The sequence below is a fragment of the Culex quinquefasciatus genome, chromosome 3, assembly GCF_015732765.1.
Source record: "Culex quinquefasciatus strain JHB chromosome 3, VPISU_Cqui_1.0_pri_paternal, whole genome shotgun sequence".
NCBI classification, from domain to species: Eukaryota; Metazoa; Arthropoda; class Insecta; order Diptera; family Culicidae; genus Culex; species Culex quinquefasciatus.
In genome coordinates this window covers 35,934,936-35,946,739 of record NC_051863.1, presented here as the reverse complement: position 1 = coordinate 35,946,739, position 11,804 = coordinate 35,934,936, and the positions used below count along the sequence as shown (strand labels likewise).

The 11,804-nt window shown below is 35.9% G+C and overlaps 1 protein-coding gene across 2 annotated transcripts in view; it reads left to right on the top strand.

The window, feature by feature from the left end:
• The first annotated feature begins 203 nt into the window (after positions 1-203).
• Positions 204-11,804, top strand: part of LOC6041793 (phospholipid-transporting ATPase ID) — an 88,520-nt gene continuing 76,919 nt past the window's right edge. The window contains exons 1-2 of one of the 2 annotated variants that reach the window (XM_038259577.1): positions 204-388; positions 4,892-5,132. The gene's annotated coding sequence lies outside the window, so the exon portion shown is untranslated. Of the gene's footprint in view, positions 491-4,891; positions 5,133-11,804 lie in introns of both variants that reach the window. The other variant, XM_038259579.1, reaches the window with a different exon arrangement.

The window sequence follows — 11,804 nt, the reverse complement described above, 5'->3', positions numbered from 1 at the left end:
GTTGGGTCACTCTACCGCCATCCGATCGCCGACCAGCTGAGTTTACAACTATAGAGACTCCAGAATGTAAATTTCGGTCACCGCGGCCGTCGTCGTTCGTCATCATCGTGACGAGGAGTCGTCGTGCTGGCCCGGCATGCTGCTCGGCCTTCTCCATTGATGCACGACGCCAGTTCTGTTTAGCTCAGTTCACTTCTGGACGCCACACGACGTGGTTCGGCGTCGCGTTGTTTCTTCTTCTTTCGCGCTCTCTCTCTCCCCCGTCTCGAGTTCGTTTGTTCAGTTTCCGTTTTTTTATTCGTTTCGGTACAACTTACAACACACCCCCGGTACTATCGAAGACGCAGGACGTCTCTCGTGTTCTCCGGGAATTTCCCGCGCTTTACCGGTTTGTCTCGTTTGAAATGTCGAAGATCGCTTCGTAGAACTGGGTGTTCCGCGCGGTGATGAGTAATCCATGAGTACACATTGGAAGGAAAATTACTTTTTGGTTAGCTCTACTGGTGCAGTGGAAGCTGATTTAGTGCGAGCATTGAGTTCAACGGCGTACACAAAGCCGTAATTTGGCCACCACCGAGCGAGCTGAGCGAATTTTAAATGCCACCGCCACCGGTCCCACACTGTTGGAGCAATTATCGTAATCACGATTACCGCTGAATTCAGAGCCGTTGATTCATGGTGGCGACCAGTTTGCGGTAGTGGATTTGGTGTTGTGAACGCACAAAAATTGGAATATGTCCGGAAGTGATCGAGATTCCGGCAAGCGGTCGTTGTTGTGCGTTTGACAAGGTCAGACAGTTGAGTTGGACGGCAGTGGGTCATTTGGTCAAAGCAAACAGCAGTGTGGAACTGGTTGACGATCTAAAATGAAACATGGTGGTTTAGTGGTGAACCGGAACTTGAATTGGATAAAAATTCTTCACAGAAGTAAACACTCACACACACATTCGGCGTAGAGGAGTGAATTTAAAGATGATTACACAATATTAAGTACAGTTTAATTTTTTTTACTTCATAATTTACCTTCAATTTTTTATTGTTTTAAATGCAATATAAAAATTTAAATAACAAGCAATAGTCTCAACATTTGAATGAAAAAAGGGTTTTAAAGTGGATTTAACACCTGCCCAGTTGATTTCAATCATTAGTTTTCAAAATATCGAAGTAGAGCAATTCTCTACGAAATTGGTATTTTTTAGAATATTAATTTTTGTATTTTTAAATCCGACTGAAACTTTTTTGGTGCCTTCGGTATGACCAAAGAAGCCATTTTGCATCATTAGTTTGTCCATATAATTTTCCATACAAATTGGGCAGCTGTCCATACAAAAACGATGTATGAAAATTCAAAAATCTATATCTTTTGAAGGAATTTTTTGATCGATTTGGTGTCTTCGGCAAAGCTGTAGGTATGGATATAGACTACACTGAAAAAAAGTGATACACAGTAAAAAAAATTGGTGATTTTTTATTTAACTTGTTGTCTATTAAACTTGATTTGCAAAAAAAAACTATTTTTATTTTTTTAGTTTTTGATATGTTTTAGGGGACATAAAATGCCAACTTTTCAAAAATTTCCAGGTTGTGCAAAAAATCTTTGACCGAGTTTTGAATTTTTGAATCAATACTTATTTTTTCAAAATCAAAATATTGATCGCTACAATTTTTCAACTTCATTTTTCGATGTAAAATCCAATTTGCAATCAAAAAGTACTTTAGTGAAATTTTGATTAAATGCACCGTTTTCAAGTTGAAGCTATTTTAGGTAACTTTTTTGAAAATAGTCGCACTTTTTCATTTTTTCAAATTCAAGTGCACATGTTTGTCCATTTTTCAAAAAAATTTTTTTTTGATTAGCTGATAAAATTCTCTTTATTTTGCTTTAGATTTTTTGCACAACCTGGAAATTTCTGAATAGTTGGCATTTTATGTCCCCTAAAATATATCAAAAAATTAAAAAAAATAGTGTTTTTTTTGCAAATCAAGTTTTAGTGACAAAAAGTTAAATAAAAAATCACCAATAATTTTTTTACCGTTTATCATTTTTTATCAGTATAGTCCATACCTATAACTTTGCCAAAGACACCAAATCGTTCAAAAAAAATCTTTCAAAAGATACAGATTTTTGAATTTTCATACATCGTTTTTGTATGGACGGCTGCCAAATTTGTTTGGAAAATTATATGGACAAACAAATGATGCAAAATGGCTTCTTTGGGCATACAGAAGGCACCAAAAAAGTTTCAGTCGGATTAAAAAATACAAAAAAATCGAATGACTGAAATCTGAGAGAACTGCTCAGCATTGAAGAGATTTTTTTTCGCCGAAAAAGATTTTTTTTGCGGTGCTGTAGATTGGAATTGCACAAACATTTAAAATATTTTTCATCGATCCCAGACATGCTTAAAATCTTATTAAACGCAGGAAAATGCATTTCTAATTATTTTTCAGTTGCTTAGACTTCTATTTCCCTTAAAATTTTGAAGTTTTTTGAAAAAATATTATATGCCCTCTGATTTTTCGAACCGATTTGGAAAAGGGTTGGGGGCATAATCTTCAAAAAATATTTGCAACGGCCTTATTTGAAATTTTAAAACATTCTTTATAAAATGCATTAAATTTCAAAAATCAGAAAATACAGAGCGAGTTGTGGCGCTATAACCACGGAAAATAGTGTCCAAGGGCATTAGTGGAAAGACAATGTCCCATCCCAGAGGATCCCGGAGTACCAAACCTTCTTAGCATGGTGCTCCCAACGAATACAACCAAAATCTCGGAGCGTATGGTGGTGTGTCCCCACGCTTCTTCCTCCCCTGTCGATTCAGAATTGTGTTGTTGTTCGAACACTCAGTGCTCAAACTCAACCCAATTACGAGTCATCTCTGCGATACGGCTTTACGCAGTAGGCCTGGCCGGTTTAACGCTTGTGATGTTTCAATGCATTCCAATGAAATGGCGCACTACTAATGTTAATAAATGACAAGAAGAGTGCTAGGCGTCATCTAACCTAAGGCACTCTCCAGGATCCCTTCGAAAGATTGGCTGCGCTAGGGTCTGATTAGATTAGTTTAGATTAGAAATTTCAAAAATCAGAAAATACTAAGGCCGAAGAAAATATTTTTCAAAATATATCAAAAAAATATATTTTCATAAAACTGGAAAATTTCAATGACAAAAGAAGTCTAATCAACTCAAAACAATCTAAAATACCTTTTTTGCAATTCCGTCGTGAAACTATTTACTTTTCCTGTCATTCTCGAACGACCGTACCAGCCTACTTTTCTCTACCAAAAATAACAGAATCGAGTAGTAACCCTTTTAAAAACAAATGCTAATGCTGAACAACAACACTGCAACGGATGCTGAAAAGTTGAACTTTTCAGCACTTGTTTGGGAAAGTAATACTTTTCAACAATTGTTTGAATTCTTGGACAATTGACTTATAATTTGTTGAAAAGGTGTTTTTCGACATTGCAAAAAACGTTGTATGGAACTCGTTGCAAAACTTGATTTTTTCAATACTTGTCGTAATTATTCAACTCGGTGAAGCTCGTTGGATAAATGTACGATTCGTGCTGAAAAAAATCTTCTTTTGGCAACTTGTTGCATAAACTACTATTTTGCAATACCGCTGTGAAACGGTCAATTGTTTTGTTTTGAACGGGGAATTTACTTAACACATGAATGTTTGACTTTAAATTCCATTCAAAAAGCGTTTTTCGGAACTGCAAAATATGTGTAAGCAACTCATTGCAAGACTTGATATTTTAAGCACTCATCAGCTTTAGTATAATCAATAAGTATTAATAGGTTTGCAGAGTTGGGTAGCTTTCAATCCGACTCTGAATCCGGCTTCTGAAAAATTCTGGACTACGACCCCTGTTTCTTAGAATTAGCTGACTTCAACTCCAGCTCTCCGAAAAGTCTCGACTCCATCGACGCCAGCTTCGACTCCGACTCCACAAACCTAAAGAAGATTGCTGAAAATTAGCTCCGCAAAAAAAAAACAAAATTAAACCCAATTTTAAAATTTTGGGCGGGATATACATTTTTACAGATATGCCTTTGTAAAAAAAATATTCGAAATATCAATGGTTTTACAAAAAGATTTTTTCCTTTTGTTTTACGTAATTTTAGATCTGTTTAAACAAATTTTTTTAAGTTTGAAAGTGCACTATACAATAAAAAAAACTAAAAATAGTGCGATAATGTATTGAAATAATTTGCAATTGATTGCAATAATTTTTCAATTAAAATTCAAATTTTAAGCAACCATTTAGTTTGTCCCATGTTTTTTTGATCAAATACCTTCTATCTTTTGGCGCAGTTTTGTATTTTTTGTGTTATATCAATAGGAATTTCTTGCTGTGTACATGCAATGTTAAAACCTCTCTCGTAATACCAGAAAGTCCTTCATTCATACACCTTCCAGAGTCAACAAATCTAACCAGCAAACTGCAACGAGAACAAAAACAGTCCGCTCAAGTTTGGTAAAGTTGAAAATCAAAAGTTATATAAAACCTTGTGCCAACTCCTAGTGCAAGATGTCTGTGTGTGAGTGTGTGCTTCTGTTTTACCTCGCGCGACCAACCTCAACCATCGCGTCGTGTGACGTTCATTCAATATCGCGGTTTTTCTTTTTCTTCTTCATGAAGTGCATTCATACGGCGGCGATGACGCGTGGAACGAACGCGCTGCCTACTGCTTTAAACGAAGTGAACGTGAACGTGAAGCCTAAAAGCAGTAAACACAGCAAGCATAGCGAGGGCCCAGTTTTAGGGGCCGCACGGGCTTTTCAGTAGCACGCTTGTCTACTTGTGTACTACCAATACACGTGCCGAAGTACTCCCCGTTGACTTAAGGTGTCGCGTTTGTGTTTGTATCTTTGCAGGGAGTTTTTTAAAAGTTGTTCAAAGTTATGAGCCGAACGAAACCTGGTCAAATCCAAGCAGCGAAAAGTTCACCGTGTTAGTGGGCAACAATTAAATTAGCTTTACCCAGTTTTTGAGTGGACTAGTGCTCCAGTGATCGGTGTTCCGCAGAAGAAACAGTTTTGAATGTCGTCAGCAGCAGCAGGGCTGGTCCCGCCACGGCGACAACGAGATCGATGTCGTTGAGATCGCGAGGAAAAGGTAAGCCTGGGGTGGCAGTTAACTTGGCTTTATCGCTCGATATTTCATGGTTGTTCGGCACTTGTTGCGTTTCTTCTTGTGACACAGTCGGTATAAAACTTGAAGGCGACATTTGGAGGCAATAATATACCTTTTCGATTGCGGCTCATGTCTCTCAGACAAAAGGTTATTAGAACAAATCCCGATAGATCATCTGAAATTTTAAATAATAGTTTATGAACAAAAAACTACTTTAAACTCTCGCACCTTTGATGATAATCATAACACTCAACAAGTAGCTTTCGGTGAAAATTAAAGAACAAAAGAGTTCAATTAATTGGCGGCCCCCGAAGTCGCCACCGAGTATGCTAACACAAAGAACATCCTATCAAAACGTCCCATAAAACAGAGTGGAAACGGTTTTGTAATGATGTGGCACACCTTCACAAAAGTGGAACACCTCAACCAAACCGGCCAAAGGTATTGATTACGAGTAAATACTTCCGATATGTTCTGTGGCCGTATTTCCTGGGTCCACGCCCACCACAAACAACACGCCGCCGCCCCGGCTTGGGTCGATGTGTTATCAGGAAGTGTCCACCCGGGGTGACATGTGAGCGCCAAACTGCAACACAATTCAACGCTGCAAGCTGAATCGAAGTGGGGAGGGGGGGGGGGGGAGTTGCAGTTGCCGGGAGGAATAGATTTTTATCGGGACGAAGGCGACGAAGGTATCAACAGCTCTAGGACTGGACCGAAGAGGGTTGAGGTTTTATGGTTCGTGTCTAGCCACAATATTGACGGGACGAGGATGTCGACGCATAGCAGGACACTCTATTGAACTCCACACGGCAGACAGTCGGGCAGTTGGCACTCCTGCGGTGACCCAGATATCGGGAACGCAGCGGGTGAGGTCGTGGTGCGATGTTATGAAATATCACTTATTTATCGTTTCATGTGGATCCCCGGTGGAACAACTGTGAAAATCTCTGTGGGAAGGTATATGGTATAGTACAATACAGAGCAGATTTCTGTCACTGGCGGATATTGCAATGGTAATTGCGACAGATTTGAAATACTACATCTCTGGAGCAACATTTGATAGGGGCGGTACGACATTGCTCTTACGGCCTTTCGTCCCATTTAAACGCGTGTAATGAAAGGCCGTAAGAGCAATGTCGTACCGCCCCTTTCAAATGTTGCTCCAGATCTCATCATGATTACTACCGAAATGATATATTTAATTAAAAATCGGAAGCTTTTTCACCCATTGACTCAAAAAGAGCATCGGCGTACTTAATTTGAAATTTCAAGCCTAATAGTTTACATAATGCTTAATTCTTTGTAACGGTCATGCCACTGTCAAAAAAAATCAATAAATCATGAAGTTATAGGTTTTTCTAGGATTTTAAAAAAGCTCTATTTGATTAAAAAAAATGCAAAAATAAAAGTCAGGGTAGAGCAGACATCAATGAGACACGTTATGTAACTATCGTTTTGCTGAATTTTCTTTCAATTAACGTTGACCAAAATATGAGATTCATTCGACTTCAACAGCCAGAGTTATTCAACAGACTCTTTGTAGATTCACTTGGCAGGAACCATGAGACTCTGATAGAAAATTAATACTACATATGGGTCATTCCATCTCAACTGTGCACGAAAAAGTCCAAATTTGAAAATTACCCTCTCCGATCCTGCTCAAATTTGGCAGGGCTGTTGATACTATCAAAACATACAAGAATCCCGAATTTCATCCAAATCGGACCACCCCCTCCATTTTTGTACCTCCCCAAAAATTCGACTTTTTGGCGATTTTTGACCAAACCTCTTAGTTTCAAACGGCGATAGCTCAGGAACCACAAATCTTAGAAGGTCGGTCTTAGACTCAATTTTGAAGAAAATTGGACGTAGAATCCATTTCCGTGATCAAAATGTTGAATAATTTATTTTTCCTACCTGTATTGCGCAATTGAAAACTTTAAACGGCCGTATCTCAAAACACCCCAACTTATTTTTTTTATTAGACCTCACCATTGTGTTCCCCGGCCAATTTTACATAAGAATCACCTATCGACAAAAATGAATATGTTTCGTTCCAGAGATATCGAATTTTAAAGTTTTGTGTTTTCGAGATTACCTACATCAGCTTCATTCGCCGCATCTGCTAGAAGCACACAGGCGGGCTTATCAATAACTGCTACCTGGTGTTCTGGGAGATGATTAATTTAATTTAAATATATTTTTACTTTTTTTTGCAAATTTTTATTCAAGTGGCTTTTTTATAATTTTTATTTTTATAATTTTACGCAAATATTTATGCAAATGGCTAATAGGGAAAATTCTCGTATGTTTGACAGGTTAAGTCCTCGCTCCTAGTTTCGTCCAATTTGCTCATTTTCACTATTTAAACAACATATTTTGCAAAACTTTTGATAGAAACTTGCTTGTTCACTTCTTATTGAGTTATTTATCACTCGATTTCAGTTGAAAACGCTTTTAATCAGCTGTAATTGAATGCCAAAGCTCTGATATGGCAACATTAGAGGAACGCTGGAATTAGGTGCTGTTCCCCTACCTAGATCAATCTATTTTTGTGAAAGAAATATTTATTGGGATATTTTTTATGCACCGTTTTTACGTGTTGCTAACCGTTTTAGAGTACCTCCGAGGCCATGACTAGGGCCTTTATCATGGGCAGTAGCAAAATAGTGCCATTCAGCAAAAACCCCAAAACCTGCTTTATTTTTATTTTTAGTTTTAGTTTTTCTAGTTTATTATTGACACTTTGATTTGGCAAATCTGATTCATGGTTTAAAAGATTGATCATATTAAGTCAATTTTTATATTGTGAACCAGCTTCATTTGATTAAAAGATGATTTTGGTCAAGGTACATTTAATTAAAAAAAAATCCTTATACGTGAGGCCAGCAGCCGTATTGTGTTCCAAGAATCCAAGAATGATAGAAGAAAAAAAAACACTGTTGTTCGGACGGTGTCAAAATCCTCGCAACTAAATTCGCAGATCAAACTTTGTGATTTTCTTACATTTTTAAGTTTTATACTTTCCAGAAATCCTTTGCCTACTCCTTGTGATCGTCCTTCACAAGAGTACAACGTATCAACAAATTTTATTCATTTTGATTCATATTTTACTCAATAATGTATCGTGCACTTATTGTTCAGTGTTACTAACAAGATTAATTGCATTTTCCTGCTCGCTCCGTCGGAATCCAATTCTGCCCTTTACTGTGTGTCGTTATTGCTCTGTCCTGTGGGTTAGCACAGAAATTCACTTCATTCATTGTTTTTAACAGATAAACATTCGCGATTAAACTCCAGTTTCCTACAGTGTTATACAGTTAATTTTTGCCCAATTTGATAAAGATTATTTATGATGAAATATTATTTCAATAAAATACCAGGTAGCAATTGTTGATAAGCCCGCCTGTGTGCTTCTAGCAGATGCGGCGAATGAAGCTGATGTAGGTAATCTCGAAAACACAAAATTTTAAAATTCGATATCTCTGGAACGAAACATATTCATTTTTGTCGATAGGTGATTCTTATGTAAAATTGGCCAAGGAACACAATGGTGAGGTCAAATAAAAAAAATAAGTTGGGGTGTTTTGAGATACGACCGTTTAAAGTTTTCAATTGCGCAATACAGGTAGAAAACATAAATTAATCAAAATTTTGATCACGGAAATGGATTCTACGTCCAATTTTCTTCAAAATTGAGTCTAAGACCGACCCTCTAAGATTTGTGGTTCCTGAGTTATCGTCGTTTGAAACTAGGAGGTTTGGTCAAAAATCGCCAAAAAGTCGAATTTTTGGGGAGGTACAAAAATGGAGGGGGTGGTCCGATTTGGATGAAATTCGGGATTCTTGCATATTTTGATAGTATCAACAGCCCTGCCAAATTTGAGCAGGATCGGAGAGGGTTATTTTCAAATGCTGTTCCGCTTCAGATGGAATGACCCATATTCTAGAAAAACATCATTTTTTTTTTGTAGCTTTACTTACCGTGAACAGGTAAAGCAATTTTGCCAACTTGAAACTTCAATTCAAGCAAAACAATGGAAAAGGGCTGAAGCCGAAGTGTAAACAAAGAGTCTATCCTGCTCACGTCAGTTGATGTTTACATTCGGAACGAGCAGGATAGATTTTTTGTTTACACTTCGGCTTCCGCCCTACTACAATATTTGATTATCCGAAGGCCTCAAAAAATTTCATTGGTTGAGCTGACTCATAAACTACTCTAAAATGATTTAGAATTTTAAAATCCAAGATGGCGGCCAAAATGGCGATGATAACATATATCAAAAATAAAAACGTATTTTTAAATTTAAAATGCAATAAAATATCTAAATTTGACTAAATTGAGGCCAGCAACTTGAATTAGATGTTAAAAGTAATAAAATAAAATAAAATAAAACACGAAAAAAAATGTTTTGTGGTTTATCCAAAGTCCCACAAATTCGGAAAATCGAACTTCGGATAATCGAAACTTCGAAAAATTTAAGCTTCGGATAATCGAGTCTGAACTGTACTAGAAAGTATTTAAATTTAACAAATCTATATAATAACACCCACTAACTTCAATGTAATATCTTTGAATGTCAAATCACATTTGGGATCAAAAAGTATTTAGAAGATTGTTTGATGAAGTGCACTGTTTTCAAGACATAACCACTTAATGTTTAATTTTAAGTAAAAAAATCAAGTTCTTCGTTTTTTTTTTAAATCGTCTATGATATTCGAAAAGTTCAGAAAGCTTCCAATAAAATTTTACTGTATTCGAATAAACTGTATCATTTTAAATTGGCATATTATTGAATATTTTACCTTTTTGAAATGTTAATCTTGATTTACATTAAAATCTGAAGTCAACAAATATCGTACATTTATTCAAAAAAAAAAAACAATTTGCCAAAAATTATAACTCGGTGGCAATTTTTTTGCAAACTTTTTTTTAACGGTACACTTCAACCATAGCTTTTGCACCCAGATTTCTGTTACAGACATTTTAGTATCTTCAAAACTAAGGGAACTATCGATATAATTTTTTATCCATCTCCTAAATTACTGTCTTCATAGTTATTTACAACAAAGTTTGACTTTTTTACAATCAGATTCTTGCAGGATTGGGTCCGTAAGTTTGGCAATTTTGGAATAAGAAGAAAACAACTTCCTTGGTTGCTGTGCACCCTTAAGTCAAAAATTTCGGGTTTTGTCCTTTAAAACATATAAAAAATTCAAACGTTGATAAATATGAAGTTTGGTAGAAGATTTTTTAGCGAAAAAAAATGTGGCATTTTCCATGTACCATTTTTTCTTATTGAGCAATTCTCTACGAAATCGGTCTTTTTCTCAAATTTTAATTTTTGTATTTTTTGATCCGACTGAAACTTTTTTGGTGCCTTCGGTATGCCCAAAGAAGCCATTTTGCATCATTAGTTTGTCCATATAATTTTCCATACAAATTTGGCAGCTGGCCATACAAAAATGATGCATGAAAATTCAAAAATCTGTATCTTTTGAAGGAATTTTTTGATCGATTTGGTGTCTTCGGCAAAGTTGTAGGTATGGATATGGACTACACAATACAATATTTTCAATTTTTTTAAACCAAGACTAACATTTCAAACGGGCCAAACATTCAGTATTACGCCCTTTTAAAATGTTAGTCTTGGTTTAAAAATATTTTTTTCGAAGAGATCGGAAAATTTCACGAATATTTCATATTTTAACATCGAAAATCGGACCATGAGTTGCTGAGATATCGACATTAGAAAATGATGTGTTGTTTGGGTGGGACTTAGAAAACATAAATTTTCATATTTTTAAACCTTTACATGACAATATCTCAGCAACTAAGGGTCACATCAACAAAGTTTAAAATGCAAAATATAGAGAATTTTCTCAGCTTTTGAAAAATATTTTTTCAAAGGTGGGCAAACATGTGCACCAATTTTAAAAAATGAATAACTTCGACTATCTTCAAAAAAAGTCACCTAAATATGGATTTAACTTGAAAACGGTGCACTTTATCAAAAATTCACTAAAACACATTTTGATTGCAAATTCGATTTTACATCGAAAAATGAAGTTGAAAAAATTTTGCGGCCATTTTTTTCATAACTCGCTAAAAGATTTTTTGCACAACCTGGAAATTTCTGAAAAGTTGACATTTGATGTCCTCTAAAACATATAAAAAAATAAAAAAAGTGTTTTTTTGCAAATCAAATTTTAGTGACAAAAAGTTAAATAAAAAATCACCAATTTTGTTTACCTTGTATCTTTTTTTTCAGTGTAGTCCATATCCATACCTACAACTTTGCCGAAGACACCAAATCGATCAAAAAATTCCTTCAAAAGATACAGATTTTTGAATTTTCATACATCATTTTTGTATGGCCAGCTGCCAAATTTGTATGGAAAATTATATGGACAAACTAATGATGCAAAATGGCTTCTTGGGCATACCGAAGGCACCAAAAAAGTTTCAGTCGGATTAAAAAATACAAAAAAAAACGAATGACCAAAATTTGAGAGATTTGCTCTATTAGACCTCATCATTACCTACAACTTTTCCGAACACAGCAAATCGATCAGCAAATTCCCCGAAAAGATACAGATTTTCAAACATTCACAAACCATTTTTGAATGGATCGATGCCAAAATTGTATG